Source organism: Corylus avellana, chromosome 4 (assembly GCF_965113065.1).
Source record: "Corylus avellana chromosome 4, dhCorAvel1.hap1.2, whole genome shotgun sequence".
Taxonomy (NCBI): domain Eukaryota; kingdom Viridiplantae; phylum Streptophyta; class Magnoliopsida; order Fagales; family Betulaceae; genus Corylus; species Corylus avellana.
Window position 1 is genome coordinate 12,046,101 of NC_142493.1, and position 7,463 is coordinate 12,053,563.

Consider the following 7,463-nt stretch of genomic DNA (forward strand, 5'->3'; position numbering starts at 1 on the left):
TCTAGCCCATTGTGCAGAGCAGTTACAATTTATCTCTGCAGCTACTCAATACGGGTCCACACTAGAAAGGCACACCTACAGAGACCCATATCGGCATATTCGAGAATTCTATGATCTCTGCTGGACTCAAAATGTCCAGGGTTTAACTCCAGAAGGAATCAGGTTAATCCTATTTCCTTTTTCTTTAAAAGATAATGCTAAGATATGGTACAATTCTTTGGACACAGGTTCTATTCATAACTAGGATGAGATGGCCACAAAGTTCTTAAAGAAGTTTTTCCCAATCCAAAAGACAAGGCAATTGAGAAGGGAAATTCTGACTTTCCAACAAAAAGATGGAGACCTTTTCTTTGAGGCATGGGAGCACTTTAATGAGCTACTTCTTAGATGCCCACATCATAATTTATCTCAAGACGATTGGGTACTGGCATTCTATGAACGTTTACAAGATCCTAACAAGAGTCTTGTAGATTTAGCTCGTGGTGGCATGCTTATGGAGAAAAGCAACGAGGAAGCCATAGAACTCTTTGAGACCTTAAGTAAGAACTCCCAACAATTCCCATCTAAAGGGAGACAAGGACTCAAAGGAAAGGCATACATGAAGAGAGCACCAATGGTGGAGTTTAGGTTCGAATGGCTGCCATGGAGAAAAAGCTAGACATGCTTGTGAAAGCCATGACTAATCATAACATTGCTCCTGTTCAACAAGTTACACAAGTCGAGGTATGTGCCATATGTTCCCATATTGACCATACCATTGAGACTTGTCCCATGTCTTCAATTGCAGATAAGGAGTCGAAAGAGAATGAGCTTGAAAGTTCCGCGAGCTTGTTCTTAAAGGCACAACAATAGACAAATGCTCAAACTAGTCAAGCCATTCAAAGATTAGAGGCGCAATCGGGGCAAATGGCCAAAGAGTTGAGCGAAGGAGAGAGGGACGAATTTCCAGCACCTATTCCAAGAGTTCATGAACAACTAAAGGCTGTAACAACCCTCAGAAGTGTTCAGAGTGTTGATAGCAAGGTAGAGAATGATGAGACAATAAAAGAATCCCCAGCTCAAATTACAACTTCCAAGGATTATGAAAAAGTTCCTAGTTTCACAAGGCAAGACATTGAGCTAGGCTGTGAGGATGTTACTGAGGACATTGTTGAAACCGTGCACTTCTTTGAGGCGTCTTCAACACCAAGTCCTATTCCTGAATTACCAAGAGGCTAGGAGAATAGTCTGTTAGGGCTATTAAATGAGTAAATTGAGGACATCAAGATAGATAAACGTCCGGATGAGAAACTCTTTGAGAAGACCGAGAGGGCTCACCAGATCTGAAGACATTTTGAATCACCCTGCGGTACGAAAAATTCAGTCTCTTTGGTGCAAGAGAAGAAGAGACTGGTGCTTCAAGTTTAAACGGAGTACAACAGTCTAGATGAAGACATTAAACTTAGTGCTCATGGGAAGCACCCCATAGCATATCCTTTATATTTTTCCTTTTGTGTTTATTTTTAGTTCTTTTTGTTTTCCTTTTTAGTTGTTTTGGTGTTTTATTTTTTAGGCACAAGTGTGCTTGCGTTCAAGTTTAGGGGTTTGCTACGAGCCATAGCATTCCAGCCGATTTTTCCATCTCCCAGGTACAATCTTTTCATGTTATATACACATTTGGGACAATGTGTAATTTAAGTTTGGGGGTATGGAAGACACACATACACACATACACACACTTTGTGCCTATATTTATACTTTTGCTTAAAAAAAAAAAAAATTGCATGTTCATGTTTGTCTTAACAGTTTGGTAGATCTGAAAGAAATTGTGCTTTAATTTTCATTGGTAAGCTTAAAATTTTGAACACATGATCTGATGATAGAATTTTTAAGTTTGGTTACTTACTTTAGGCATCTCAGAATTCACCTGTTTGTATCTGACACAAGCACATTAACACATAATTTGTGGGGTATGACATGAGAGTCTGATGTGTATGTTTCTATGTCTTGGGTGAAACTGGATGACTTGTGGGATGGACACTTTGGCATATTACATATTGATGTGATATTTTTGTGTCCAAAAATATCAATTATAAAAATAACCACTCGTAATAGGAAGAATCTTTGTAGGATACGGCTATAGAGAGGGTGTCGAACCTCAAGGACTGCAGGAGTTTTATTATCAAAATTTGAAAGATTAAAATTAACTTAATTAAAAAGATATTTGATTTGATTTTCTTTAAAAATAAAGTGCATGAAAATAAAAGAGATAAAATAAGAGGGAGTGTAGGGTATTGACTTCACCTCTATCCGCACAACAATGGTTAATCATAATTAATCACAGAAATTCATTCTATGCATGTTATAAATAAACAAGAAACTACCTTATTAAAGAATAAGCATAATCTATCTTCGGTTGGCACGAATCGTCCACCTAACCACTAAGATGCGGTACGACCCGTCTTCCCTAGGTATAAATTATCAAATTCTTTAACAGGATACATATAATCAATGAATAAGTGTAACCCATCTTCGGTAAGCACGAATTGTCTACCTAAATTACACTAAACTAGGGTGTAGTACAATCCGTCTTCCTTAGGCATGGCCTATCAAATCCTATTGATCATATGTCAATTAAACCCATTGTATAACCATCATTCTCATAATCAGAGAAAACACGAATGATTTGAGATCAATAAAAGTAAAATACTTTCTAAGACAAGAGAAGAATTTCACAAATATTGATTTTGGAATTTAAGAACAATTGCATTTAATATGAAGAACAGAAATCAATTGTAGCAATCCTCACAGTTATACAATCAACATGCATAAATTGAAAACCTAGAAATTAAATACAATCAAACCATGTGCTTGGATAGGGTTACATCAACACCCCACGAAGGGGTTTAGCCGCTCATGATCTTCTAAGCTCCAAAGATAATTTTCTGATTTCTAGTTCTAGGAAGCGGTCTGTCTTTTTTTCTCAATACTTAGAGGCCTATTTATAGGGCTTATGAGAGTCCTAGAAGCCCTAGTAATCCTAGAAATTTTGGAAATTTAAGTCCAAGTCCAATTAGGATAAAGAAAACCTAAGTCCAAATCGGAATAGGATTCGCCTAGAATTGCGTTCCTATCTTGCGGGGATATTTTGGCATTGCGGCGCTTCGAATTAGGAAAATTCTATTTCACTATGATTTGTAGAAATTTGAGTTAGCTTTCCAACGCCGCTGGAATCACCTCAATTGGATATTTTAGCTGAAAGTTATGGCCAAAATACCGAGACATATGCAGAATCCAAATTTGAAACCAATCCGATTTTGACTCCAATTTGAGAAATTCCGAATTAATCCCTTCCTTTATTTGATTAAACTTAACCACAACATATAAGTCTTCTGTTATGATTGGCTACGCTTAATCATCTCAAAGTGTGCTTTTAAGCCCAAAATCAATGGAATTAATTGCATCTTTATTTATAACCTGAAAACTCAGAAACAAAACGAAATCAAACAAATAACAACGCTAAGGAATTAACATATGCAAATTAAGGGGCTTGAATGTGCAACATTGGGCGCTTATCACATATGATTAAGAAAATAAAATGCTCATTGATAAACTTTTCACTAAGTAATTGGACCTCTTGCCTCAGTGAGCAATGACTGTTTATGTCAAAAGGTGAAGAATTTTGATTTGATTAATGTCAAGGTTAGTTTGGTTTTGTAATCTTTTTGACTTGAGTTAGTATGTCCTTAGTTGTGTCTTTACACCTAATGCCCTAAAACCATATGGTTTGGGAGTCAATGACTTAACACTCGGTACATGGGTCAATTAGAAAGCTTAAGGGAACCAAACATTGCACAGGTTGACTGAAAAAAAAAAAAAAAAAAAGGAAAAAAAAAAAGTTATGCCATAGTTATTCATTCTGATGGGGATTGCAGTGAACTTTGAGATATTGAGACATTGCACATTGGAAATAATTGGAAACTTCATATTTACATGCTAGTTCACTATACACTATTTTGAACTTGTGATGCCTTAGCCTGTCTTTTCTAAGTGATTAGATTTTAAAATTCTAATTCATTGAGAAGATGGAGTTTAACTTTTTAAGCTTGCTAATGAATGAAAATCTTGATTTTGAGTGATACTTCAATTTTTGGATAGCATGAGCTATGCAATAATGTTTGTGGGTAACATTCCTGGAAACCCTCACGAGATTTCACTCGTCCTTTAGGGAATGCCTAGAGGTTTAAAAGGCTTGTTGCATACGCTAAATGCAATAGTACATCCCACAAAAGATGAATTTTTCTTTTTGTTTTATGTTTTTCATTTTGCTTTTAGTTTTGTATTGCTAAGGACTAGCGATATGTAAGTTTGGGGGTGTGATAAGAGCGATATGTTAGTTTGGGGGTGTGATAAGTGATAAAACATCCATATTTTAGCCCCTTAATTTATATTTGTTAATCCTTTAGTTTTGTTAGTTTGTGCAATTTTACTTCCTTTTTGTTTTTTTTTTGTCTTTTTATAGGATATTCTGAAACACCCCAATTTCTAAAGGTAGAGCGATTGAGAGCAATTGTAACATATTCTTAAAGTAAAAATCCTCCTATTATAAGATCACCATAGAAACATAACGTCACCAGAGTACTATAATCTCTCATCTATGCTTATCCAAAGTCGTCTAGTCTATAGAATAGACTCCCAAACACTGCTACTGCTACAGCTCCTGCTAGTTCATAACGTAGCAATAGGATCTTTAACAATTAAGAGGCCCACCAGTACCCATGTCCTCAGTACTACAATATATAGAGCAATCTGAAAAAGATGTATAGGGAGAAGGGGTGAGTTAGACAACTCAGTAAGTAGCCAAAACACCAAGATGCTATAAAACATGCTATGCAGATTTTTATATCAAAATCTCTGTCATACACAATAACAATTTATGCAGAATAACATAATTAACAAAATAAGCATGATAGTTGCAAAATGAGTAAGCACTTCCTTTTACTTTTCTTTCAAATAATTGTTTTACCATTTGACTCGACACTACAAATTTACCTTGAGCGATGCACGTTGGCTTGTCCCGAAGGACCTATATGCTCATCCTGTCGTCACAGGGGAGAGCTACCAGGTTGGGAGCTTCCTTTGGTGAAGGCCACCTGGCTGGTAGCACACACCTTCTCGTAACTGTCCTTCAGTGTTCTTGCCATGCTACCTTATGTGGTACCGATCGTGACTATAATCGTGCCTCGGGTTAAACATTTATAAACATAAATGCACATATAATATTTCATATGATCTGTAAGCACATTTGTAATTGTATACCATGCCATGAACTTTGAGAGCTATTTTCGTTCATAATTGCAATCATGCATAAATCACGAAATAAGGTAATTGTAACACGTAAAATTCTTAAACAATGACATATGAAAGAATAAAACTTGTGATTAAAATATGAAAGGAAGTGCAATTGAAAATCATGTGAATGATTTATAAAATCTCCAACATTTTTCAAAAGATTTATAATAAAATATGTTGGGGGTTTTTGGTGTTGTGTCCCCTTACCTGGCATTGCATGCCCTTATTTTGAATCCGCATCTAACTCACAATTCCTACAACAGAGGTAAAAAGTCTAACTAGCAATTCTAACTAGCAATTTCCATCATCTTTCACATTAAGTCTAACTCCATGTAAATTTTAATAAAATTGCAAATCCTCCTTATCCTTGATGTTAATATCACCTTTATTCTAAAGTATAAATTTTGGGGTATTACATATTCAATGTTGGAACTGGTGGCTCATATTAATATAAGGGAGATCAATAACTTAAGGAGAAGACACCCATGCTTTTAGGTTGGTAAACATTAAATATACCAGTATGATTGGTGCATTGACATACTGTTATCTTAATTAGTCTGATTAGTGGTGGATATCGAATCTCTAACGATATCATTTATCTTTATCTGTTTTCATAATATCAATTTCTTGACAATTTTGGTATTTCAAATTTAGAAAATCAATTCTAAGCAAAATCAACAATCCTCGTGAGAATGATCTTGTACTTGCACCCTATACTATTATTTCGATCTTGTGTACTTGCATGTTAAAACATAGCAAATATTATGGCAATATTTGTTATGGTATTTATTATTGTAAATATGCTGATTTTATGTGATTTTGTAATTATTGTATTTTTTTTTTCTTTTAGGGTCTTATTCAACTGTAAATAGGTCATTTTAATATACAATTGAACATACATTAGTAATACAAATTTTTTCTCTAAAATTATCTTACTTGTGTCTTTTTCTACAACATAGAAACATCAGTTTTATCTAACATACTTTTTCTATTTTCCACTCAAATAATAAGTATTGTTTCAACATATTTACCTATTTGTTGAAGTTTCACAGCAACTCAAAACCCCTTCTAGTTTTTTCTCTCAAAAATAGCTTTTCAAATATAGCAAAATCATAAATGAGTTGTCAAAATCCTCATATAAATATCGTTTACACAAGTCCTGTTCTTTCTCATTAATTTTCTTTCAAACACTCAAAAAGTACACTCAGTCATGAAGATTTTGTCCATTTTGGCCCTCTTTCTACTTGCTCTCTTTGTCACTTGTGGTAACTTCTTAAATCTACTTTACATATATTTAAATTTATAAATAATGTGTTATTGGCATACGAAACCATGCCCAACATTCAACGTACAAGTTATATTAAAGTTAGTTTCCCCATTTATATCATAAAATATTTGCTTGAAAAGTTTATATTTGTTTCTAAAATTTAACATCTTTAATACCTTGAATTTGTCTTGTTAATCAAACATTTGTAAGTGGTTTTGTGGTACCTAACGTTACTCATATAATTATATTCAAAGTAATCATCTAAACGTTAGAGAAAGCTAAGGAACCCATTGATAATTGATTGTCAATTAAATTGAAAGCAAAGGAGCCCATCTACTTAAGTATAAGAAAACTCATAAGAGAACATGCAAACTATATGGCAAGATAGTTATGGTTTTAGAAGAATCCTTTATTTTTTGTTAAGTGAGGGAAGCAATTTTATATGATTCCTTTTATTTAGAAGGAATAATGTCAATATTTGTTGGGTTTTAAAGTCATCCTTTTAAATGGTCAGTAACATATATTTATATATCATGGTAGGTTCCTCTACTTCTGAAGAAATCGGGACAAACCGTTATGTACCTACATGGCCTCGTTACCCACCTTGTGCCAGTGGTTCTTGCACAGATCGATTATGTTGTGCCCAAGGTACTCTCCCTCTCTCACTCTCTCTCTCCCCCTCTATGTGTCATAAATCATTTATTTTCCAGCTCTATTTAACTTACAAACTCCATCCGTGCAGATAAGGAACTTCCAAGAGTTATTTTTTGGCTGTAATTTAACGAAGTATCTAATGGTGTAAATGATTTCACCTGATAAATAAGTTAGCATGTTATTCAAAAGATTTAAAGGATATGATATCATC

General features: G+C 34.4%; 1 non-coding gene across 1 annotated transcript; it reads right to left on the reverse strand.

The window, feature by feature from the left end:
* Positions 1-298: 298 nt before the first annotated feature.
* Positions 299-405, reverse strand: LOC132180154 (small nucleolar RNA R71). The gene has a single exon (XR_009440048.2). It is a non-coding gene; the product is annotated as a small nucleolar RNA R71 (small nucleolar RNA).
* Between the last annotated feature and the right edge of the window lie 7,058 nt (positions 406-7,463).